Source organism: Dermacentor andersoni, chromosome 3 (genome assembly GCF_023375885.2).
Source record: "Dermacentor andersoni chromosome 3, qqDerAnde1_hic_scaffold, whole genome shotgun sequence".
Taxonomy (NCBI): Eukaryota; Metazoa; Arthropoda; class Arachnida; order Ixodida; family Ixodidae; genus Dermacentor; species Dermacentor andersoni.
The window spans coordinates 130554553-130579803 of NC_092816.1; the positions used below are offsets into that span (position 1 = coordinate 130554553).

At 48.3% G+C, this 25251-nt stretch overlaps 1 long non-coding RNA gene across 1 annotated transcript in view; it reads right to left on the minus strand.

Moving 5' to 3' along the window:
* LOC140216763 (uncharacterized) overlaps window positions 1–22202 on the minus strand; it is a 42156-nt gene extending 19954 nt beyond the window's left edge. Inside the window, exon 1 of the long non-coding RNA XR_011893448.1 lies at window positions 22116–22202. This is a non-coding gene — a long non-coding RNA (uncharacterized lncRNA). The remainder of the gene's footprint in view (window positions 1–22115) is intronic.
* Between the last annotated feature and the right edge of the window lie 3049 nt (window positions 22203–25251).

Below are 25251 nucleotides of genomic sequence, written 5' to 3' on the forward strand. Positions count from 1 at the left end.
GCACCTAACTTAGTGCATGTGAAAGTGGATATACTCATGTTTCCTCTCTCTCTCTCTTTCACTCCCCCTCCCCACGTGTAGGGTAGCAAACTGGACTCAGTCTGCTTAACCTACCTGCCTTCCTTCCTCCCTTCTCTCTCGGCAAGGCATGCGGCGAGAGCCGCGGAGAAAACCTGCCATCCCTTTGCCGACATTCTGCGTTGCCGAATAACCTAAGGTTGACGCTTTAGAGAAACTATGATTACGTTATTTATGGGACAATTCCGCACTTACGTCAAGAACCATATATTATAATCCGAAACAAACAAATTTCCACGGAACCCATCTCACGACGAGTGTCGACGGTAATGCGTTAGCAGTGAATCAGTATGGCGACACAACGTATTGCCAGCGTCGAAACGATTGATGCACGAGTCGTGTATTGCAGAGGGGCGCCTCTTTCGTGCTTCCCTAAGAACAATCGGTGTCATCAGGAGATACCACCGCGAAGCCTGCGCGTGCCGTCCGAAATGCATGGCGCTCCGGTGTGTATACTGACGTCGAGAAACGCGTGATACGGCAACCGGGCTCCTCTCTCGCGCTTCTTTCTGGGCACGCTGCGCCATCTAGTGACACTGCCGAACAGCCTATGCGTGGCCTCCGAGACGAGAAGCGTGGCGAGCCGGTGCCTGCGAACGCCGGTAATCGTTCCCTTGCTTGGCCGCACAATCAGTGGCTGGGTGTGTTCAGATAAGGACAGAACAAAGTGGGGGACGGGGGGGGGGGCGACTATTTTTGGTTTTGAGCAACATTTCTATACGAGGTGGCAAAATCTGCCTGTAGCAAGGAATCAACTTTCGTTTGGCGAAACATGGCACGGATTTCTCGGAAAAGTTATTGTCTCACTAAGGAGGGAAAAGTGCGTTTTAGCGATCTGCATAGTTTACAAATTCGAAGGTTAATCACTCTCAAAATGAACGCACTGTACTCCGTCAAACTCTTCCAGTTAATCTACACCCCGGAAAGTTATGTTTGTGTCGCCCGCAATGCGTTTTTGAAAAATTGCGAAACTGCTTTTTGAGCAACTGCGTCTGACTGAAACCGAAATCAGGGTGCTTTTGGAGGCCATTTTATATAAGTCGGCGCAGCTGAAAAAAGCTGAAAAAAAGCTAATTTTCAAAAGGTTTTGCGCAAACTAAAATAAAGTATGTAAGACCACCACGTATTTATTTAGTTATAAGATCCCAAAATGACAAAATTGCAAAAAGAGGCCAAATTGGAACATTTTAGAAAGGCTTAAAAAAGGTTCTCATCCTCAATATTTCCTAAAATTGTATGAAATACCCAACCCGGAGAGGTAAATCTAGTATGAAGCATTAGTTTTGTTTTACCTGAGTAAATTGAGCCTATTATATTACATATGCGTGCTCACTCAACGATGCATCTCGTTCTAATAGTAAAACGAGAACCACACTTATACTGACTTCTGAACTCATTATTTTTGTTGTAGTGAAGAATAGGCTACTCAACAATAGACCATATTCACGCTATCAATCAGGTGATAGAGAAATGTGCGGAATATAGCCAACCCTTATATATAGCTTTCATTGATTACGTGAAAGCGTTGGATTCAGTCGAAACCTCAGCAGTCATGGAGGCATTGCGGAATCAGGGTAGTGACGAGCCATATTTAAAAATAAAGATATCTATAGCGGCTCCACAGCCACCGTAGTCCTCCATAAAGAAACGCGTCAGGCAGGGAGATAAAATCTCTCAAAGGCTGTTCACAGTGTTATTACAGGAGGCATTTAGAGACCTGGATTGGGAAGAATTGGCGATAAGAGTTAACGGAGAATACCTTAGTAACTTGCGATTCGCTGATGATATTGCCTTGCTTAGTAACTCAGGGGACCAATTGCAGTGCATGTTCACTGACCTGGAGACGCAAAGCAGAAGTGGGGGTCTAAAAATTAATCTGCAGATGTCTAAAGTAATGTTTAACAGTCTCGAAAGAGAACACCAGTTTACGATAGGTAGCGAGGGACTGGAAGTGGTAAGGGACTACATCTACTTAGGGCAGGTAGTGACCGCGGGTCCGGATCATGAGACTGAAATAATCAGAAGAATAAAAATGGGCTGGGGTGCGTTTGGCAGACATTCTCAGATCATGAACAGCAGGTTGTCATTATCCCTCAAGAGAAAAGTATATAACAGCTGTGTCTTACCAGTACTCACGTATGAGGCAGAAACCTGGAGGCTTACGAAAAGGGTTCTGCTCAAATTGAGGACGACGCAACGAGCTATGGAAAGAAGAATGGTGGGGTAACGTTAAGGGATAAGAAAAGAGCAGATTAGGTGAGGGAACAAACGCGAGTTAATGACATCTTAGTTGAAATCAAGAAAAAGAAATGGGCATGGGCAGGACATGTAATGAGGAGGGAAGATAACCGATGGTCATTAAGTGTTACGGACTGGATTCGAAGGGAAGGGAAGCGTAGCAGAGGGCGGCAGAAAATTAGGTGGGCGGATGAGATTAAGAAGTTTGCAGGGACAACATGGCCACAATTAGTACATGACCGAGGTAGTTGGAGAAGTATGGGAGAGGCCTTTGTCCAGCAGTGGGCGAAACCAGGCTGATGATGATGATTATTATTATTATGACGAAGAGGGACCCAGAGTGCTCCGCGTGTACATGAACGATGCACTGGCCTAATGAGAAAGCGAGATGACGCCACTGCAATGGATGAGCAAGCTGGGTACGTTCACATGAGGACAATCGCAAAACTAGTGCCGAATATTAATGCCAAAGCATCATATGCCCCCTGACGCGAAATATCCGGCGTTTGTTGTTATTATCAGATGGTGCCAAAACTCACGTGACCAAATCATGACGTCACGTTCCCGGCGCTGGGCCTGCATCGTCTTGCACGGCGAAATCCCACGGTGAACAGCCACGGCGTCGGACGGACGCCGTGGCCCATACCAAAAAAATTTACTTTTGCCCCATTTGAAAACTGAGTTGACCTACGCTCAGAATCGACCTGGCCCATCTGAACTATAAAAAAAGAAAGAAAGTGCACGTGCCTCGAACTGGTCGTCACCTACTACCTAATGGGACGTTCAACTAGTTCCCAGAGATACAACACGTGTCAGGCACTCAGGCGCTCCCAGAGCAACCGGAGTGGCTTCGTCATCGACTTCCTGTTCGATCGCGGTGACCCTTACAGGTAGGAGCTCTTCCGAACACTCCTGAGCTGGGGCACAGCTGTCTGAATGAGCCAGGGGAGTGTGTTTTAAGCGCTCGATCCCAATCTGTCGAATGTACCATAAATCCCACGGAGGACCGACGAGTACGCGAAAGATCAATGCCACGAGCACACTGTGGGCGTTTCTCGCTCGCTGTCTTTATTGTTCTCAAGCTCTGCAGCTAAACCTAACTTGAAGTGAGCGCTTCAAAAGCTGGCTTCTGAATGACCTTAGCACATTCACACCCTCTAAAGGGTATGGCTGTACAGAAGCGCAACTCCTAGCAACATCGGTAGCGTTTTCTACGGAAAGCCGCCACAATGTTTCTTAAAACGAAACGCCGCTTCCTCCCAGATATTTCTTTATCCTGACTGCTCCAGTTCAAAGCGTTCCATTTTTCTTTTAATGCTGTTCGAAGCGAACCCCATTTCTCGTCCGGCGCAGCTACGTTCACGATGCTTCCGCGGGTGGCTTCCACTTCCGCCGTTGGGAAGCCGAAGGGCTCGCAGATCGCGTGTTTCACGCAACACGCAGTGGCAGATGTCGCATCTTATCCCGCTGCACCGGCGACACGCAAACCGCGTGCACGCGCACGCACTCAATGCGGCTCCGCTGTATGCAGCACGCGCCGATAACCGCAGCCACCGTGCGAGAACGAAGAGACTTGCAGGATCACCGCGCACGTGAGGCCAAGAGTTGGGGTGGGTCCGATGGAAAACTGGTAATGTGGCACATGCGCCTAGTGTCACGTTATCGTTGCGCGGTGCAAAGAAAGTGCAAGAAAGCCACGCGTAGTAGATCGACGAAAGAAAATGGGAATAAAAGAGAGGCCTCCACACATTCAGTGCGCAGTGTACGCCATTTTGTGAGCACCCACTCGAATATTACGGCAGGTGATCCACAGAATATTCGAGAAACAATATCATGTCATTCAACCCGTATAAATAAATAAATACTTAGCTTGTAATAAAACAGAGTAAGGCCTGCATAAGCGTATATTATAAAGATTGTTAACGAATTCTCTCTGTGGTATAGCCAGCGCCCACGTCACTCTGCAGCAGCAATGATGTACGGTGCTATAGTTCAATCAAACTGCACCCCGCTTTTTCCGGACGAAATAGTGTAGCCAGAAGCCGCGAAGTTCTTTGTGGCAATTCTACTTCTTTTATTTACCGGACATATGCTGATGTCGCTTTATTGGATGATACTATTGCACGGACGTTAATAAACATTTCACATTTTGTAGCGCCGTTTAGATGAGCTGCAATTATGCTCTTTGAGTTTTATAGGCACAAAATCCAAATTCTGATGATAGTAGACGTATTGGCAATAACTGGTGAACGCGCGCTCATGGCAAATCTTGAACTGAGTTACTCGCCGTTCTGAGACCAGCTGAAGCTACTTTCGGTGTACCTTGCAAAATTTTTTAGTAGTTGTCTGCCATAGTTTCCTATTTTTGTAAAGCACGCAGTACAGCATGCCACAGAACATGAAGCACAGGCGCGCAAACCTTCGTTTTAATTTCAGTCAGTTGCTAACGCTGGAAATTGGGGCAACTGGGAGGATGGCATTTCTATCTAATAGTCCTTCCTGTTCCATGCTACTGAATTTCTGAACATCTAGCCAAACGTTCCCCAGACTCGCCGAGTATACCTGGCCTTTCTTCTCGTTCGATCTTATCGTGCATGTGCCGTGAACTTCTGCAGGTCCTGGTAGCGGGTAATATTCGTATGAAAACGCCTTGCAGGAGTGTATTGAATAAAACCGAGACGATTGCTTGCGCCAATGCAGCTATGGGAAGTGAACAAACGCAATATAATACAGAAACTTATTCATCTTCTTGCTGTACCCGATCACTTACACCGACAGATACTCGCCTGTATTCTTGAATTACCTGATTGAACCTACGTACTAAGGCGGATCAATAACATCACAAATACCACTACGCAAGTCAACTTGCCCAGACAAATGAATGCGTTTAACTTCTTTGTTGGTAGGTAAGTTTGTTGGTGTCTTTAAATGACGCAAGTGGAGAAAGGAACACCAAGGACTCTCGAAAATCCAAGCAAAGTTCTTGGTCGGGGCAAATTTGGCATTCCAATGGTGCGCAGTGAGCCAACAGGCAGCGCCACACAGAAAGAATTAGCTTAACATTACCCCGACAGGCCGGTCGGTATAACTCGGACAGGTAGAGAAATGTCGAAACCTACGCGGCCACATTATTTGCGGCGCTGCTCGCCCCGACGCCTCACCGGTATACTCCCTGCAACCATAACCCGGATTGAAAGCGAAATGAGAGGAAGGGAAAACGACGACGGTGCTAGGGGGGTGTCCGATGAGAGCGGGGTGGCACTCTCTCCGAGCGCAACAAATATCCCCGCATAGCCGGCGAGCCAGGCAGGGCAGCTTCAAGACGAGGCATTGGATATCTGAAAAGCCATCTTCGACGTGCAGTCTGCCTCCTCCTCCGACCCCCCTCAGCCTCCCCTTCTCCCGATGCCACTAAGACCACCATCTTACGCTTTCGCCAGTTGTAGGCGCCACAGGAACAAGAACAGCGACGAGGAAGAGGCAGCAAAATGCGAGTAGAGGAGGGTGGTTCTGCGTGGAAGGACGAACGGGCCGTGAGGAGGATGGTTGGGGGGGCTAGGAAAGCGGCTGGAGCTGGCGTAGGGCCTTTCGGAAATTACGAAAGCGCGCTCGCGTTCTGTCACATAGCGCCGAACGCCAACCCTCCTCCCTGAGAGCGTTTGAGCCTCCCCCACCTCCCGCTTCTGCCATCGACGTCGATGCAGGAGGAGATGCCTGCGCGATCGAACACCGCCTGGGCAGGCGAGCTCGCACGTATTGTGTGCATGATGCTGCTGCTGCGAGAGAGAGAGAGAGACATGGCACCCTCACGATCCTCGCCGTGGTGCCCCAGTGAGGACACGAAGAAGGGCGGACGGACAAGCGCCGGCTCCGGCTGCCGCCGACCTTGAGAGGCCTTGCGTGCCTCCAGACGCACGACGTCATTTTCAGGCTCGTGGCTTTCGCTCTCACCGCCCGGGTTCGGCACGCACGTCCACGTTCCACCAAAAGAAAAGCGTCGTCGAGGCACGTCTTCAACGTCATCATCATCAGCGAAAGTTGCGCGTCTAAATGGCTCTCCTCTTCGCGCTCCCACCGCTACCAGCAACTCTCGCATCCGCATCGTCCTTTCTTGATCCGCCTCCTCCCCTCCCACCTCCGTTACATCTTGCCCTGATTTTTCCCCTCGGTTGCCCCCGTGTCAACCTGTTCTGGAACACTTTCCTCCAATCCCCCTCCACTTTCTCGACTATTCTCCGGTGAGCCGCTTCTGCTTACTTTGTACGCGGCCACGACGAATCACTGGTCGGCCGTCGTAGTTCGCTCCCGTTGGGCATTGTACCTCCTGGGCACCGGGTGCTCAACCGTGAAGACGGGACTCAACGCCGCGCGCGCTGGACTTGCTTAGCGCCCTCATCCCGGCGTGCGTCGACTGTTCGTGACCCCTCTTCGGAGGGCGGAGTGTGTCACTCATGAGGACGGTGAGTGCACGTTACCCGCTTTACCAGTCGCCTCGGTCTCCCTGCTCGTTCTCGCCATCTGGCGCCTTACGGTCGGTGCTACGTTGGTCAATCGTCTCTAACCACACTTCACACGTAGCTGTCACTCGTGAAGGCGATGACGAGCGGCTCTATACTCGCGAGTTGGAGAGCGCATTTGGGCGCACTGCGGTAATTTTTGCTTAACTTCTGTCGTCCTTCGTGGTTGTGTGGGAATCGCAGGTCAACGTTGACACGCGTGATCCATATGCGGCACTTCCGGTGATGGATGACAGGACGTCGCATTTATCAATACCTGAAGCCCTGCAACAGCAACTACAGTGGAATCGCTGGCTTTTTAAAGATTCTCCGGTATCAAAACTTGAATATAGATATGCGGATGGTAAAAGAAGCCCGAAAACACTTAAGTGATAAGAACAAAAAGAGCTGTCGACTTGTGTACGAACGCACGACTAGTGACATTTCCTAAATTAAATATTAGTGTTATACAAGGGAAAATGTGAAGCCCTTAGCAGCTGCATGCCTTACTCGCCCTCTCGTTTTGACACCGCAGGTATGTCGCAGAAAGATAACACGAGGAAATGCAGAAATCACTGGACTTCCATCGTCTCTTACATAAAGAAAAACCCAGATCACTGCACACAACCCTGGGAAGACTATAGCGAAATGAAGCCTTTTACTGTGCACTCAAGTGTCCTTATGCTGCTCCAGAATTTTCTGAGCGCTGGCAAAATCGTCATGCCTCCACGAACATAAAAAAACCACCGAGTTCATCTCTCGTACGAACAGAGTTCTTATCGAAGTGCCCACTCTTACATTCCGCCAACAAGTCAAGCCACCGAATGAGGAGAAGAAAGTGTTCGTGAAACGGTGCGTAACTCCACAGAGTTACATCGTGGATACAAATGACCAGCGAGTTAAATTCCGCGATCTTCAAAAGCGACCGTAACACGCTGTCGGACACACTCACCATCATTATTGTGCTCTCCGCTTACAGTGTAGCTGCTTCAAATTCCACCATATATTAATGAACGGAGATCAGTGGCGTATGTTTGTTACGAGACGTCTTTCGCTAACGTTTCGCCTATGTGCGCATTTTTATGTCCACACGGAGTTAAACTGTCATGACTGCGAAGTCTAGAAGTTAAATTTCCGATTACATTTCTTCCCTCCTGCCGCCGTATTTGCTTCTGTATCCTATGTTTTCTTTTTAGTGTGAGTACTTGTGTGCGAATAGGACCCTATTTACCCAACTGTAGTGCATCAAGATTAAAAGGTAATCAAATTATACGTAGCTGTACAGAGCCAAGGTAATATTCTCTGCCCTCTCTTGGAGGTACTCATATTATTCTTTTTGCATTCCGCCTAATTACATAATTATTAAGTACATTCCGCCTATTTGCAACATCAACTTCTCAAATATTATATTTAGATGAAAAGTGGCGATGAGAAAATTGTAGAGCAACATGAAAAAGCTCCCGATACAGCATTTTATTGCTCAGTACGTGCTATATAAAAAGTGTTTTTCCGAGCCTGAAAGGAGCTCGCGAATCTAAACAAATTACCACGAGCAAAGAGACATTTGAGAAGTTGATTAATTATTTGAGGGTAATTATGTAACTACGCGGAACGCAAGAAATAATCTGAGTATCTCCAAGTGACGGCAAACAAAATTACCTCGATTCTGTCCAGCTACGTGGCATCTGCACATATTAAAATTTTGGTGCTGGGAAGTTCCTGCATCCTGTATATAGTCGCCGAAAGTTCACGGATTATTGCGTGGTCAGTGCTTTGTTCGTTAGGTTAATTCTTCTGTGATGCAACCTCATGCAGATTCATCTTATGTTTAATCGTCGTTGTTTTTGTCCAGCAAGGCTGGCCATAAACCTTGAAAATATATCCGATGGCATTACAATGAAGCAATGAATCGGTGGGTTAGCGTTGCCCTGCTGAGTTTGAGGTCGTCCGTTCGATCCTCGAGGAGGCGACAACGTTTCGAAGGGGGCAACATGAGAAAACGCTCGTCTACATAGATTTAAGTGCACGTTAAGGAACTCCAGGTGATGGAAATTAATCCGGAGTCCCCCACTACGGCATACGTCATAATTATATCGTGTTACCGGCGCGTAAAACACCAGATCTTATATTTTTAATCGGCTTGTCATATGTAACGCCTGCCCATAAGATTTCTTTCTTTCTTTTATATAACGTATCCTATGAAAGGTCCAAGCACATGCATACTTCCTGATCGAAACGCTATCATTCATGTCATAGCGCCTTGATTTCTTCAAGCCAGCGTGAACACCTGCCGCCAGGGATGCTGCTAAATAAACATTGCTGACGACACTTGATTTCCATTACGATGGCGGGATTTGGAGGCGTTCCACATTTCATACCAACGTTTATATGATTTCACCATAAATCACACCACATGATTTGCGTGATTTGCGGAAATTTCGCCAAGTTAAAAGGGAAGGAAAAATTCAGAGCCATTCCACTCTGTGAAGACGGATGACCGGCGGAGCTGTGTACATGGTGATAAGTATGTTGTATAATTTTTTTTTTATTGAAAATAAAACACGCATACCACAATAAATTTCATTTTCTTAACGATTTTTTTTTTCTTTTATCAAACTGCGTACTGAATACGTGTTTAATTTTTAGCATTCCTTTGTTTGCTTTTTTCGATTATTATTTGGTCAAGAACGGGACTATCGCTTTATGATCGCTAAGACGTACGGCCAGTGGCTCTGTGGCGACACTAGACAGGTTCTCGGCCAACGTGAGGTCTATACACGACCGATGACGCGTAGTGGGCACACCGATGTTTGTGTAACATTCAATGCCGAATTTTTCCAAGAGAAACGCCACGAACCACTTGCCATGTGGCCGAGACACGACTACGTCGAAATCACCCACAATTACGGTGGCAGTGGAGCCGGTAGAGATGATCCAACCAAAGGTGCACACGTGTGGCGTTCACGGCGCGGTCTTCGTCCGCATTACGTGCCGCTCGCCGTCGCCGCGCTCATTCCCGTTTCTGTGCACGGCAGTGTTCATCGTAGGCGCGCTGTTCTTCCGCAGTCCTCACTGCACGTGGCGAACCCGTTGCACGAGTGGAAGGAAACTCAGATAAGGTTACGTGGTTTGCCTACAGAGCCGGTGACATTAAACCACAATCAATACTGAACAGTGATTATTCCGGAAGGTCTTACTTTTTTTTTTTACTACGATATTTTTTTTTAAAGCGCAATACGTTTCGGCACTCCTCGCGATTAAACACAGCTTTCGGCATAACCGGCGATACGCTTTTGCTTTATGCTTTAGCTCTTTTAGCCCAGGAGTGGCCGTCCTGTCTCTCTCTTTCTTTCTTTTCTTTTACCTACGCACATAAGCCGCCAGAACCTAGCGTATCAAAGCTCCGCTGTAGAAAAAAAATGACCGTTCACGTTTTTCTGCCTGCGCACTGGTACAAGAACAGGTGACGTCTATGGGCACTGAAAATTACTTAGTTGTATGCAGAACTCACTCACGTGCTCAAAGCATAGAAGTAAAGGGCAAAAAGAAAATGCACCGTGAAGCAGGACGGAGTTTTAATCTCGCTTCCAGTGACATTTCATGAGCGCCTAGGTTATGGCTGTCGGCAAGCGCGCTTACCGTGGTCCCTTTTCTGTAATATAAACCAGTGAATCAAAGCAACAGATACGAGCCGGCAACCTTTGGCTTTATGGATGAGAGGGGGGTAGGGCCAAGTAAACTTTTTTCACTGGCGGCTCCTTCCAAGTCTCGCCGCCGTTGGCAAGTGTCCTCGCATGCTGCAAACATTCAGCGCGGTCGCAGCTTGTTCAATCCGCCCATGCTGGCAATGACTCAGTGCACATTCCCAGCACAATACACGGCGCCTCAATGGAAGCAGTTGTGAGCGCAAGACGAAGTAATTCAAGGCTTTCAGACGTTTCATCGCAGATTTGGTATGACAGTGCTCCGTAAGTTCACCCCTTCCCCCTTTATGTTTTTACTACGTTCCTTGGCTCATATTTTGGTATAGCCGGCTCGTAGGGCGTTCAAACGTGTCATATGTCGCCGCTAATAAATAAATAAAAAGGAACAAGAGAGACTTCTAGCAGTATAGATCTGTTTGTGTTGTCATTTGTTCTTTCTGAAAAAAAAATCACATATTGCAACCCGCGATACATATGAAGATATGAAAAATTCCGCAGAGACGCTTAAGACTGCTCACTTATGGGTATGGGAAATGATTATAGTCCTTTTGGTGAAATGCTCTTGTCTGCGTGTTCCTGTCAGCTCTCGTCTGCGTTTTAATTGCGCGTCGGTAAGGCCTAATGCATACGCGCCGAGCGTCTCAACGCGCTCGCTTGCCCGCGAGGAGTTCGTAATACGAAGGACCGCTTAGCGGCGCTCAATTGGACATTAATGTTCTTGTAGCGATAGCAATTATATAGACACTCCAGGCGCATTTCTGTCGTCGACGTCGCCGTGAGGTTCCGTACGAGTGAAAGCGTGCGAAGGTGAGCCGGCGAACGCGGCTCAATCTCGTGCGCCCGAGTGAGGAACGCGGCCCGGATGCGTGCCCTCTCCTGTGGCGCGTGAGGCAGGGGGGTCAGGCGAGGGATGAGGGGCGTTCTTCTTCGGCGGCTGCTAGGGTGCGTCGATGTCCTCCTCGCCTACCGCTCCGTACGGAGTGGAGACAACCGCGGCGTCTGTTACGGCGTTGGCCACGCGAGTCGCGGATGCCGTAGGGACGCGTTGCCGGCGCTCGCGTGTCTTGAAAGTGATCTGCGACGTGGCCAAAGGGCGCGCCCGCGCGGGTCTCGTATTCAAAGTGATCTGCGATGTTTGCAGAGTGCACGTAGTGTCGTAGCTTCGTATGCGCTGTGCTTTCGACGTTTCGTTCGCGTTGAAGCGATAGATGCATGAAGGTAAATTTGCTTGCTGCCGCCGCGATTCCTCACTCAAGAATAGGACTGCCAGTATCCGCGCTCATCGAGCGAGAAGTTTTCGTGTTTACCTGTACGCGCGTGACACCGTGCTGCTAATTTAGTTAAAACACGTTGGTGAGCTACTTGGTTTGAGTCCATGGTGGAATGCTTAAGCGCGACTGAACACGGGCGTAGAAAGAAGCAGACACACAAAGAGAACGCTGTCTCTATGTGTCTGTATTTCATTTTCTACGTCCTCTTTGAGTCACGCTTACACAATCTATCATTGTTCATTTAATTAGTAAGCAAATGTTGATAAGTTTACACGGCCGATAAAACTACTATCCTTACTGCGTACAGCTATCTACAAATTTGCTATCGCAATCGGTGCTTCGCCTTTCCGGCGGAACTGCGATTTCCTTTATATACACTCATTTTATACACTCATGACGTGCGCCACCTCCTACCCATTGGCTGCGACGTGACGTGCGCAGTGACGCACGCACTAGGCACACATTTAGTCAAGCAGGGGCGTGGAGACGCCTTGGCGTTGGTAATAAAGTAAAAAAAAAAAAAGATAAAGAAAAGATGCAGTGGCGTCGGGGAAGTGTGGTCGTCTCAGGTTCGATTCCCACCCAGAGGCAAATTTACCTAACATTCTTTTCAAAGGCGTTAGTTTATTTTGTCTAAAGTAACCTCCCTGAGAAATTTCACGTCATTCCCAGTGTATTTTGACGTCTTTTTACCCTTTGCCGTCGGTCATTTTTGGTACCATCATTCGGTCACGCCGGCGACTACAACGCCGGACTTTCGCGTAATGGGGCATAGAATGCATTCGCATTAAAAGTTTTGCAAGGCTATTTCGAAAGGCCAGCAGCTATAGCAATCTCCGATGGAAGGATGATATAAAATTAGCGTTATCCGGCTTATCAATATCGGTGTTTCACTGTACTGCGTTCTTTTTTAAACTTGGAAACAACCAATCATGCTTCTGCCTTAACAAGTTCTCATTTATGATGTTAGCCGCCAGTCATTTTATATGCAGTGACTAAGGAGCTATAGTCACGTTCCTCACTAATTTCAAGCAACTGTCCACCCAGATAAATTGCCTTATTGCTTCGTTTCTAAACATTTTTTCTTTCTTCACCTACTATACTCTTGCCCTTTTTCTACAAAGGTGTCGCCTGTGTCCTTGAACACAGACACACGGGCAACGCTCACTGAGGTCACTGGGCGATGCTGTGCAATAAGTACGTGCCTAGACATGTTTCATTTCAATGCCAGCCAGCTTCAGTGCACCGTACGGTAGTGCTAAGATTATTCACCGACACGTTCGGCCTAGATTCTTTAGCTTCCTATTTCTTTTTATTTAACGTCTCATGGATCCCCTTTTGCACTAAGTAGAATTTTTGTCGTCTTGCATGCGTACGACTTGGAGCGCAAATCCGCACTGTTCTTTCCTTCTTCGAACCTCCTGAAGGCCTTGAATGCCATCTTTTACCCGATCAACTGAAAAAAAGACTCTCGGAATCTAAGCGCGGTTCACTCCACTGCGGCTCGCAGTGGATTTGCAGTACCGTGTATGAGTGCTTACCCCACAGGGCACAGAGCTTACCGGAGAGCAGGGAAGCAGGAAGGTCACGAGATTACTTATTCGCAGGCTCCCAGTTCGCGTGGTAGGCAGAAGTGGCGATGCGTTTTATCAAGCAGCGCGCAGTAAGTAAATTCTCATTATCGGCAATCAACCCTTGCGGGAAGATCTGCTCGGCCTTCTTCGGCTTAGCCAACTACCTAAATCCCGTGCGACTAAGTTCTGACCTCTCACACAGCATTAAAGCGATCCTGCTCGGAGCGTCTATTCGAAATGTTTATCAAATTTAAACATAATTTAAAATGAAAATGTTTCCTGCTAACAAAGGAATGCAAAATGAAAGAAAATAAACCGTGGGGCAAGGTTCTATACTAAACACACATTTCCTCCTTTTTAATAATTGCATTAGTCGGCGAACCTTCAAGATAGCGTTTATTTTGCTTTCTTGCTAGCTTCTTAATCTAGCAGTGGACCAGTGAGATTCCCCACTGTTTCGGTGTCTCCCACACCAATTATGATCAAAATCGACTCCACACACAAGATATGTGATGAGTACTGACTAGGCTGTCATTTACCTATCGTAATTATTAGGTTTAATTGTATTCTTTAACTAGCTTACACATTTGATGCTTTCCTCCTTAAAGATAAAAATAAATAAATGTACCACGCGAAATGTAATCTCGTCCACGCACAGCGAGAATCGGTGACGCTTGCTTACTCCAAAGTCATCGCTAAGTGTATGTTATTATGTTCTGAGATTACTTTCGTTTTACTTAACGTGTCTACATTGTCCGTACATATAGGGCTCGCGTGTCGCTGTTCAGTTTTCACTCCTTACTCATAAGTGTCAGAAGTCGTAATCAACCCTGCGCTTCGGCGAAGTGCCACAGTGCAACCTGCATCTTAGCATTAGAGAAGCCTACTGGTCATTGCCTTAGACAATTTTTAAACACCTAATACCTAATTCTTTTCTCAGTCAGCCTCCCAGTATCGCAACACCAGATTATCGTAATTGCACGTCTCCGGATCCTTCTTTATGGGCGTTTCCACGATACTAATCTGTTTTGCTTTGTTTTTTTTTTGTTTTTGTTGTTGTTTTTTCGTTTTAGGGAAAGAGAGACGGACAATACGAGATCACTACCTTCTGAATCAACTTATGCTTCCTGATGTTTCGCACTCAAACTTAGGATGCCGCCGATTCTGCCTAGAAAACTGAAAAACATAATGAGATGGCTGTCCCATGACGCAGTGGTAAAAGCGTGACGTCACTGAAACCTTTGTCTTCATTACTTATTAGGACTTAGAAAACTGCTTCACATTACAATTTCTTCGGTCTCATTTGCCTTGTCATGGGACGTTTCAAGGGTTCCACTGATTTGCCATCATTAGCGCTGCAGTCCGGATTCCTGTCGCGAAATTACGGTGAACAAAGAGGAGCAACATATTATTTTTGGTATTTCGCATCCTTGTGCCCTCACAATATATCTAGGGCCTTTTGTTTTGTTTTGTTTTGCTATTTTCAGAAATACGGGGGGGGGGGGGGGGAGGTAAAGTTCGGCTGTACTGTTTAAATATAAATACCGGTGAGAAATCGTGGTTTATATTGCCTGGTAGCCCAATGTGCAAACCTTTTTGTTGTACTTGTCAGGCACAATTAATTAACGCAGCTAAGGGTCTTCGTGCGATCGCAAAGGTTCTGTTAAAAACAAATCGAAATGAATCGCCCGAAGACGTAACGAAAAAGATTGCTGCTCGCAATTCATGCGACCCAAACTATTCTATAAAAAATTTTAGATTGCAGGCCGAAATTCATAGCTTTAACACAAACCCCCTTAATAAAAACAGAGACGGGCCTCCTTTACTTTTTTCTTCGCACGTCTTGCGCATCATATGCATTTTGAGCCTTTATGTGTTCTGATACTTGTCGGGCATGTGTTCCTTGTCCGTCACCGTACTGTTTTACTAACTGACGCCCTACGCTCAGGTAACAAATTAATGGAATACAAGCTACTCGAATGTGCCACCATTCTTTGAACGTGAGACAGCCGAGTAAACTCCTTGTCAATATCGCAGCTACCATTTCCAATGCAGAGTAACGTCAGTGCTGCGATCGCTTCTTAGTGAATAACTGCCGTTAAGATGTATGCGATGCAGTGTGTCATTGTTGTATTCATTTAAAAGCAGATACTCAAACAGCAACAAACTTTCATTCACTCGCGGCCGCCAAGCGATGATTATATTGTACATATGTCGGCTCTCGCTTGAGTGTTTAGCTAAAAGGAGACACATATCTTGCTAATATATGCATAACATTAATAATACGACATATATTGAAAACTTGGTCGCACACGGTGGGCAGCTTTCATAACTTTTGTAACTCCTGCATTTATTGTTAACTTTTACGAAACGGCAAACTTCGGGGAGAATTATTGTTTGACCCAATTTTCATGAACGCATTGTGGGTGAAAATAAAATCAGCAATTATCGAGCTTTGCCCGGAAAGGAAGGCCAATAAATATATCTAGTGAACACACGAAATAATGTGCATACCATAACAACGCAGTTATAAAATTATACACTCGCAGCCTTGCACAAGAGGTCATCAATAAGTAATATTAATGATAAATATTATGAGATCACGGAGCAGAAAACTTCGAGGGCAGTTGAGTGCCATTCTCACCAAGTATGTCTTGACATTTTCTGTACCATAAGCAGTCAGTTATCGAAATAAAATATCGGTCAAAAAGTTTACGCGCTCTAGCCTGGTCACCTGCTTGTGACGCATCCCCTTGCGACGTGGAATATTTTCATTCTTGTTTTGGCTACTCTCTATATATTCAAAAGTTTACGCGTCAGACATAAAACGTGCGAAGCTTATTAAAGATCGCCAATCGCTGTTGCAATGGCGATGAACTCCTTCACGTGAGTCATCATGAGTGTCACTGCTGGCCAGTCTGTTTTCGGAACGCATAACTAATTTCTAGAGACCGTCCTTAGTTTGCAGACAGCCCCCCGTCGCGGATTAAACCCAACGTAAATGCGAACGGCCGCGCTATCTTAAGCAAGTACAGGCACGTTCTGCGGGTAAAGAAGATTCTCGTCCTTCTTCTTCTACTTTCGAAACATAAACCTTACAAAAAAAAAAAAACATACAGAAAACGCACGCGGCACGTGTTGACCCGTTACGCGATCCAGTTTCGTCTCGTCTACAACTTCGCCTGTTTTCATCTTTGCATCCTCGAGGCGAGTTTCCGTTACATATCCGACCCGGAGCGATTTCCGTCGTACGGCCCTTCCGGGGGAAGAGCCTCCAGCGCTCCTTCCAGTAGCACGTGTATCGAACTCTCCTCATCGAACTCTACCGGTGCACTTCTTTCCGCCTGCTGGCGCGGGCCGTTCCTCGTATGTTGCACAACACCACGCCGTTTTCGTTCTGTTCACTGCCCTTCTTTAGCTCTTACCGGGCTGCGATCTACCATACAGCGTGGAGCCGAGCCTGCCATATGCCATTATACAGTCCACCTCTTCGAAGCGAGACGAAGGAAGAGTGTGTACTGGCGACACGGCTATAGCGCACATATACGGGCACATGCGAACGGCGCCGCTTCTATCGCTCCGTGGCCGTGAGGGCAGGCAGATTCCGCGGGGTTCGCAAAGCGGCCTCCCAGTTGCGATAAAAGGGATGGCGTTTTTAATCCCCCCCCCCCCCCCCCCCCCCCCCGCCCCGCCACCATCATTTCGTTCGATAGGCATCGCAAAGAAGGCAGTGCACGCGTTCGTTTCGCGCGTAAACAAGCCTTCGCGGCAAGTTGTCGGCGGTGCTGGTGACGAGATCCGGCACCGCTGCCTGCACTGGCTTGCCTGCCTCGCGTACAAGAACCGCGACGTGGCTGAGAACGCATGGAAGACTCCAACGGGTGCATTACAGGAACAGTCTCTCTCCTTCGAAGGGAGGCTTCCGCACCACGCACCAAGTCACGCACACCCGACTACCGGGTGTCGTCCATTTACGTCAGGTAAAAAGGGTAACTGGCAAAAATTTGTATTAAAAATTTAAATAAAAAAGAGGCAGTTACGAAGTGGCTGCCAGGATGCTGGGAGGAGGAAGACGGTGGCGGGGTGCTTTCCGGGCGCGTGTTCGCACGGCGCTGCGATCCTTCACCCACTTACTGCGCCCAGATCGTCCGTCGTCGCTCGCGTCGCGCGCACTGCGCGACGGTGCGATGAGTGCAGATTGCACGCCGCATACTACGCCGCGCACTGTTGGCTCAGTTTTCGCTTCTCGCAGCAGCGGAGGTGCTTTTCGCCGATCGTCCTTTACCCGACGGCGTAGAATCGATAGGACAGGCCTCCGCATTCGACGGAACTGCTTAATATTCAGGCGGAGGGAGCTTCGGTCGCAGTGGCCAAAGAGAAGAAACAACAAAACTTGCCCCTCGGAAAAGATGTCTCCAGATGCGCAGTGGCGCCATTTCGAAGACGTTTATTTTTTTTTTAATGTTCGGAAACCTCCCTAGCCCTTGTATCATGACTGTGGACGAGGGAAACATAGTCTGCCAATATCTCTGCGGGGACGAGGGCAAGTGTCATCGCCACGTGTGGACCAGTACTTATAATGGCGGCCGCTTGCCGGCAGAGTTGAGAAATGCACAATCGTTGACACGACACACTAGTTACATTTGTGTAATACTAAAGGACAGCAGAGAGCCGTCAGCAGCTTCTTACAAACACGCCGGCGAAGTTGCAAAGTTACCGATCCAACCAAAATTACAACCCCCAGGCATACGTTTCCGTCATAATAGTTACGTACCTCTGCCCTTGTTCGTCGACTGGAGTGTTTCGCCTGGTGCTCGACAGGGATAAAGCTTTCCTCCACTTCCTCACTTCATTGCCCAACGTCTTGTTACACTAATGAGCAACTTATATTCACTACAAGACGAAGGCATCGCCCAACAATATGAACCCTCACCACCACTCCTTTCTTGGGTCGGTTGATCCGATGTTACGCAGGCACATTTCCTAATTTATTCACCCCACCAAATACTTTGACGTCTTCGACTGTGCTTTCCCTCTCTTGGCAACCAATGCATAACTGTAATAGGCCACCGGTAATCTGCGTCACGCATTACATGGCCAGATCAACTCCATTTTTTCCTCTTTTTCTAGGCTCAAGGTCAGTCTAGTTTAGACATTTCTTGTATTTCCTTCCTTTCTTTCGACCCGCAGACACAGAAGCTTCAGCAACATCACCGCGGTCTCCCCGACTACGTTACTCAGGACTCTTCTTCGGATGCCAAAGATCTGCGCAGGCGATACACCATTTTAACCTCATGAAAGTTTCTTCATCAGGCACGCCGACTTCCGGACATATTTATATGCAAAGTGCCACCGGGAAGCGGCCAGCCCACGCATCAAGGTTTCTTTTCTATCGGAAATGTTGCACAGGATCTGCAATGGCACGCGCCCACAGCTGGCCTCGGCAGTAAAAATCCCCGGTCGCGGAGCTCGCGAACTGCCTGCCTGCGTTGAGCTCTGTGCTACAGGTAAGCGATAAGCCTGGTGCACTGTTAATCGAAGTAGTGATGTCACAGCTTGAATGGCGGCCACGCTTCCTATTCGAGGCAGCTCGCGAGCATTGGAATTTCTTCGATCGGACCACCTAGGAGGCACAGAATCATTGACTTATTAACATGCTTAACGAACCGTCGTGGTGGCTGACTGGCTATGGCGTTTTGCTACAGAGAATGAGGCAGGCCCCGTCGGCCAGATTTCTATGCAGGCGATACAGGAGGTTTAGGTGCATGCAAAAATAAGCCCAGGTGGGCAACATCGATCAGGAGCCCACCACTAAAATGTCGTCATAAATACTATGTGCAGTTTACGACGTTAAACCCCACAGTTTATCTTTTAACCTTTTTAAGCTGTTAAAAATGGCATTATGGAACCGAAGGTAAAAAAAAAATGCACATTAGGTTATTACAGGCCGAAGGGCAGGCTTGAAGATTACTTTTCGCCGCCTCGGTTCTTTACTGTGAGCCTATACCTAAGCGCACGATAGCTTTGGGAATTCACTCAACCTAATCTAAATATGGGCGCCGCGATCGGGTTTCGAACACGTGTTACTGCAATGAGCTGCAGAACGCTATACTCATTGAGCCATGGTGGTGGTTGCTAAAAGCATGGAACGTGACTCTGTGATGATATCTAGATGCACCTCTACTGGTTTATCGTTGCCAAGTATTTATTCAAACTAATTCAGGTCATGCTCTTATGCTTGGGAAGACCACTAGCACTTGTATTTTTAATCTTGATCACCAAGAAATGAGCAGCACTGCAGTCAACGACAGTGCCGATTTCCTCGAGGAGCGCACATACCCGTTTAGTTTGAGGCCAAATACATCAGTTGTCTGCATGCCTAGCTGTATAAATTCCGTGTGGGCATTTTGACAGCCCTCCAGGGCTGCGAACGTTTCAGCTACTGGTAAGATCTCACAAGTACACCCTGGGACCTCACGATGGGCGTCAGTGGGGACTCGCCCAGGTCCCGAAATCCCGACGAGGTGGTCGCGGATAACCCGCTGCGCAGTCTGTTCTATTTTCCATTCTGGCTACGGTGCAACTATCACAGCGGTACGGAAAGCCCACCTATTCCTACGCATTTCTTTTCCCTGGAATCTTTGAACGGTTTTTCACCTTGTCACCAGCAACTTTTTTTTTCGGCGCTTTAAGCACCTGTCACACACTCACGCACGCTTGTCATCTTCAATGTAGGGCAGGGACGGCCCGGCCAGCAGCCCCCTCTGTATTCTAAAATGTTCATGCATATGCGCGTATGCTAACATACTAATCAACATAACTAAGCAAATGGCGATAGCAGAACGGTTTTTTCTGTGCTCGCTGTCTCACAGTCTTCCATGCTTCCGGACGGTAAAGTCGTTGCAGCACGCAAAAGCCTATGAATTGCCCATCGCTTTTGCATCTGTTCCGGTGACATGTTGCGAGTTACCAAACATTAAAGGCAACGCCATCAAAACCCCGAATGATATACGGCATGCAGTTTGTCAATGAAACTGCCTGGATGAATCCGTGCTTAAGCGCACTGATTCAAGCTTTTGGACGCACGTGCAATATGCCGGATCTCGAAGGCGCCATTTTTTTCTCTTTGGATACGGAACAACAACACTTGCATCAAATTCTAAATTGTACGTACAGAAATAAAGTAGGCAAATGCACAAAATGTTGCGCGTGCAGTATAGAAACGCCTAGTGCTATTTGACTATGCAAAGTTCGTTTCAATTGCTATATATATTTGGGCGTGCATTCTGTGCTCGAAAATAACCCTACAGCGTGTCAGGATAAAATGCATTGCGCAAGATACTTGGATGATGCGCGAACTAGCACCCCTCCACAACGTTGCGACCGGTAGTCTCACGTGCAAGTCACTATTGTTTCAGAGGCACCGCCCACGGCATAACATATGCTACTGAATCGACACGTGCGCCGCAGAGCGGCCTGGTTTACCGCGCAACGCATACCGTCTTGCAGCCACACGCTCGAGGCACCGCCATGCAGGAAGACTGAGTTGTCCGCTTCGATTGCTAACATCCGGGAAGAGCAGCGAACAAGAAAGAAGCCACACGAAGTCGCCAAAAACCCGTAAAGTGTTCTGGAAGGAAGGTTTGCCGGTGGTGACGATGGGGTGCAACACGCGGCAGGCGGCGAGCCGGCGAAGAAGAGGAAAGAGAGAGAGAAAGAGAGTGCGGTGCGGTCTCGGGGTGTTCGATCAGCCCGCGCATCGGAAATTCCGGAGACGGCAGCCTGTCGCGATCTCGAGCAGCCCGGAGTATAGCGCACTGATAGCATAGCGCCGGGGGTGAGCCGTTGTCGCGGGATACCGGTCGGCGCCCGACGCGGTGGACCTGCTCTCGTCGAATAAGAATCGCAGGGCCCCATTTCTCTTTCGCAACCGCAGAGAACGCAAGAAAAACACGCACGCAGGCGCGGAAGACGCCACAGTGCGAGGCGTTGTAGGAACACAGCGAGGGCTTCTTCTGAGGTCCCGTGTGGGTCAAATGTAGCGCACGCAGCGATCAGATCGGCAGAGTTTTCCTCCTAGGAAGGCCTGAAATACGCTCTTATTCGGGCCTTCGCCGGACGCGAATGCCGTAATACGTGCGACATGGCCGTTCGCGCGCTGCCGGTATACTGTGCGGTGTGGCGATAACCGGCTCGGAGAGCCGACACAATACTACCCGGTAGTTATACACTACAGCATCTGTACACGCTTCCCTACAATCTTAGCGCTGAGTCCCTTTTCAATCGTGCCCCTGCTGCCCCGCATTCTCACTTTCTTGGGACTCTCGCCAATGAAGAAACAAAATAATTTGTAAAGCAGGTAGGGGGAAATGAAATGAAATATCGAACGCGAGCGCGCATACGCGTCCCGCATTACTATAAGCTTTATTTTGCTTTTTTTCTGGGGCAAGCACGGGTCAGGCCAGTCTGTTTTTGGAAGCCGGCTTTCTCGTTTTTGTGGCCTGTTCACGCCTTACGCTGGCCAAATAGCCGAACAAACTTTGTCTGCGTGGCGGACTTGCTGGCGAGTGTCTGCGGCGTAACGAATACCGACTGGTCACGGCTGACCAAGGGAAGGAAGCGGATGCAAGCCGCCGCTTAGAAACCGGACGGTAACCACGTGCCTCGATCGCAGTACTAGTCAGTTGCCCGCATGCCTGTTTTCCGCATTCGTTGTTAATTTTTTTGCGTTACTATGCTCGTAGGGACACTCACGGGCGTGATAACGATGGGTCAAAGTTCGCCTTGAGCCAGCCCGCACCGCCACTAATGCTGCAGCACGTCTCCTTCGTTAAAACTTGGAAAAAGAATTCTCAAAGAGCAGTACGTTGTATTTATACGTTGTTAGCATGGGTTGCGCTCAGTGGCTCTTTCGTCCTCTTCAATAAGCGCCGCGTGTCTGCAATACGGAGCGCATGCGCATTTTGTCGTGCCAACTTCGTTGCATGGCATAAGTAAGACGTCAGGCTAGCAGTTAGGAACGAGCGTGTGTGAAAGCGATAAGTAGTGGTAACCTTTCGCACTCACCATCAAACACAGAAAACCAAACAAAGCGTACTTCCTCCACCGATCGCATTGGGAGCCACGTGCATGCTACATGTACAGATTCTTTCGGTTCATCTTGGCCAAGGAGAAGACCGCTCTTGCGTTTCTGGTAAAACGATCAGAATTCAAAGCGGTCCGTTTCCTATAGTTTAAATCTGAAACGGTCGCCTACATAGCACGAAAACTGCCTTACTTTCTTCCCGGAAACATTCTATGGGGGCGTACATGCTTGCACCAGCAGTCTTATAGTGACTTTGGTATTGTTGCTTGTGTCACTTCTTATCCCGTTTAATTCCCTTTGCTCCTTACCCCAGGCGCATGACAACCAGCCGATCTACACTGGCTAACCTACCTGTCTTTTTCTCTCTCTTCAACTCGCACCCAAATACCGGCCTACTGGCAACCAGGTTGATCCCCCGAATGCAACGCCCGCACCATTTCTGTTTCCTTATCATTCCTTATCATCCCTGGAAGCAACACTGCACCTGGCCCAGTCGCCATTACGTAAACCGAGACAAATCAAAGCACTTATCACTCGCGCCGAGAGATCATTCTGCCCTCTACCGAACGAATCTTCCGCGTCTGACCTCCGCGCGCGCGTGACTCCTCTTCGAAAGGGGTGGTCGACAGACATACGTGATCCAGCTTGTCCGAATAGGGGAGAGCAGTGCGATGACACGCTGGGCTACTTTGCTTTCTGTGTGCTTTTCTCTTTTGTCATGGAAGCGACCTAGACGCACTGACGACGCCCTTACGTTCTCAGAGGCTTGCGGAAGAGACCGCGCTCGCCATCGTCACGTGACCACTCGTGCCGTGTTTTGATGTGCGGTACTTCTTTTTTTCTCGGCCCTGCGACAACAACCTTCGATCGTGTGCGATCTCGCGTTGTTCGGCTTCCGCAGCTCTCGCAATTCCTTCCTTGTGCCCGACGTGAGGACAACGTTGTAGGTTGATGTACGCGCGCTTGTATATCAGCAAGCTCGCCTGCTCGCGCCGCAAGGAATTCGCGACGCGAGGTATGGGTGTACTGCTCTGACCTGGAAGAACCGCTGCTCGCAAGCGACCGTAGTAGTTGTCCTATATGCGTGCGCATCGCTTGAAGGATGAGATCGCCGTGTAGCTTCCGGTACATATTAGTACCGCATCTGCGAATGCACCAGAGCGCTGGAAGCAAGCGATAAGCACAATGTAGATGCATCGTACCAAATTTCGTGAGCAAGCGCTAACGGTAATTTCAAATGGCCTCGCGATGGTCGTCTTTCGGACGCCACGCATACTGATGGCACGTTCTGCGGAGCTCCAAAAACACGTTGATTTTGTAATTCCCCAGATACCACTGAACACGTGGTGACGAGTACTTGCCCATTAGCTCGGATTTTCCGAACTTAGTACGTTGTCGGCAATACTCCATTTTGTTGTGACAAAAAGGCACTGAAACGAAATCCATAGTGAATGGAAGCATCTACACAGAGAACACAAGCATCGCTTTTCGATTTTTATAGCTCACTCGAGCTTTGTAAGTAGACAGAGTTGCGTGCGAAAAAGTTTCAGGGGCGAAAGTTTCCCTACATATTGTTGTGTTGTGTATGTGTTCTGTTTTGGGAACCGCGAATACTGCTCCTACCACATACCATACTCTAGCTGGATACTACACTAGCGTTATCACCAAACTATGCGGCTTTTTTTCCCGGAAAAGTTATCTACATTCTAAAAAGAAAGTCCCAGACATATGCGGCACACGCAGCACAGTCACAGTGTAAGCTAGAGGAGCGCGTTCCTAGGAGCTCCATTTTCGGCAGCATGCGCTAGAGGATTCGGACCTTGGGAGGAGGCGCCATAACAAGTATAGAAGAGTAAGCACAGGCACCGAGACTACGAGGCCCACATGTCACATCCCTTGACCCGTGGTACGATACGATGCTGTTGCTGATGATGATAATTTATTTGCATCCCCTTTGAAACGACACGGTGACAAATGGTCATCTAGCCTGCTTTAGTTTACCAGGTCCAGCTGCATGAAACATGCATCTGCTACTTGCAACTGCTACATGTCGGGACACTTGGGGGAATACAATGCAAGTGCTATGACAATTAACACGATATGATGCTAATGATGATGATTTATTGGCACTTGCTTTGAAACGGGGCGCTGAGAAACAGTCACTTAGCCTCCTTGATTTATTCCGTACACTGTACATGTTTTTCATTCCAGGATTTTTTATACTACTTCTTAATATTCTTTTACTTCCTGAAACTTTTGCTCTCTACCTTTTACCGCTACCTATAAACTGGTACATGGCGTGCCACCTGGTCTAACAATATGCAACTGCAATGTACAGTGTGGACATGCCAACGCTACGCGGCACGCATCTAACATTGCGTGAAAAGTGGCACGATATCGCCCACTCCCAAGCGCGCGCACTAACCCACTGCGCGGGAGCAGGATCGAGTTCAGACTCCGGGGTTCTCGAGTTTCGGGACATTCTCACTACTTTCAGCGAAATTACTACGCACTATCACCTCGGTAGGAGGACTTATCCTCCCCCTCACATCAAACTGGCTAGACCTCTGGCGTCCACTTTACGCATGCTTCAGACGATGTGCTATCCAAACCTGGCCCTTTTCCACACGATCACTCCAGAGGCTTTCAGCTCTACTTGCCCCGACTGTGGGGCTGTTAGCAATCTCGCACACATGCTCTGGCGATGCCCCTCGTTACAGGGACCCAGTCGCATCACAGAACAAGAATGGAGCTGTGCCATCCGGAGCTCAGAATATGCACGTCAAACTTGGGCTGTCCAGAGAG